General features: G+C 36.5%; 1 pseudogene; it reads left to right on the top strand.

The window, feature by feature from the left end:
• On the top strand, positions 222 to 476 carry Prkar1a-ps1 (protein kinase, cAMP dependent regulatory, type I, alpha, pseudogene 1; annotated as a pseudogene).

Raw genomic sequence — 834 nt, 5'->3', positions numbered from 1 at the left:
AGCAGTCATTTACCACCTTTCTTCAAATATAATCAGTCTTCTCTGCAAGATAGAGAAAACAGAGTGGGACTTTGCATGCCATTAACTCCACAGTTGCAAGGCCCTTCTCTTCACAGTGTGTTTCCCTACTGAAGTCAGCCATATTAAATGACAGCAACATGCTATAAGAAAAAGCTACCTCTAAAAAGACAAAAGAAGTATATTTGTGGAATAGAAAAGTGGCTCAGATATCCTCAAGCGAAACATCCAGCAGTACAACAGCTTTGTGTCACTGTCCGTCTGAGATCCGCCTCCTGTGCCTCTCCTCCCCAGTCTATGCTTCACTCACGCAGACTGCTTTCTCCTCCCTCTCTGCAGCGCCAAGTGGCCACTGGCTTCACAGCTTCTTGTCTCTGTATACTAAAGGTTGCTTTATTGCACCATTTTCCATTGGAGCGTTACTGAATGCTCACTCACAAATAAATAGAGTTGTATGGACAAAAAAAAAAAAAAACACTTTTATCTAAATCTGCATGGCTAGAGGTCATAAGAAAAGAATAGCTTTTCATTATTTTTGGTAAAGTAATTGAAGCATATTATAACTTTTGCTTTAACTTTTTCTGTTATCAGGAAATACAGTTAAAGTAGTAGGTCCTAATATTTGTGAAAAGGTATAGTGAAAAAAATATAAAATACATTAGAAGATATTTTCACCTCCACAATGAAAATTCTAGTGAGTCTCTTAGATTGGTCATGTTCAATTGTTCTTTCATCTCTCAAAGATCCATGACATATTATTAATTTAATAGTTTTAAAAGCAGCTTGCAAATGCATTTCTATACATAAGAACACATT

Source organism: Rattus norvegicus, chromosome X, assembly GCF_036323735.1.
Source record: "Rattus norvegicus strain BN/NHsdMcwi chromosome X, GRCr8, whole genome shotgun sequence".
Classification (NCBI taxonomy): domain Eukaryota; kingdom Metazoa; phylum Chordata; class Mammalia; order Rodentia; family Muridae; genus Rattus; species Rattus norvegicus.
Note: the sequence above shows the minus strand (reverse complement) of the source record. Positions and strands in the feature narration are given on the sequence as shown.